Genomic DNA, 453 nt, shown 5'->3' with positions numbered 1-453 from the left:
TTGTTCATTTCCGCATGCAACCATTCTTGCTTTGTGTCTTTCTATTCCACCTTGTGCGCTGATCTTGGTCTTAGATACCCATTTGGTATTTAGTATTTTCATGTCTTCTGTCTTCATCACTGGTTTCCACGTGCCGTTCTGCACTAATGAGTCAGGTTCTGACTTAATCACAACAGTCCATCGGTCTTTATCCTTGGTCTTCATTGCTTGATTGTAGGTTCTAGGATCGTTGATCACGAGATTGGCAGTCTCGTCATTGCTCTTTTATTTTGAAGTTTGTCTTGTAATCATCTTCTTAGCAGGTTTCTTATGGTTCTTCTTGTTCGAAGCCTTGTTCGACTTGGTCCTCTTTGCCGCTTCGATTTCCTTGACTCCTGATGGGTACTGGTCATCCATTGCTCCTCCATCGCCCTGATTTTAAAGCACATTCTGTGTTCTCGCCTGCAACTCTGC

This window comes from Plasmopara halstedii, assembly GCF_900000015.1.
Source record: "Plasmopara halstedii genome assembly, contig: Scaffold_3060, whole genome shotgun sequence".
Lineage (NCBI taxonomy): Eukaryota > Oomycota > Peronosporomycetes > Peronosporales > Peronosporaceae > Plasmopara > Plasmopara halstedii.
This window is presented reverse-complemented; position numbering follows the sequence as displayed.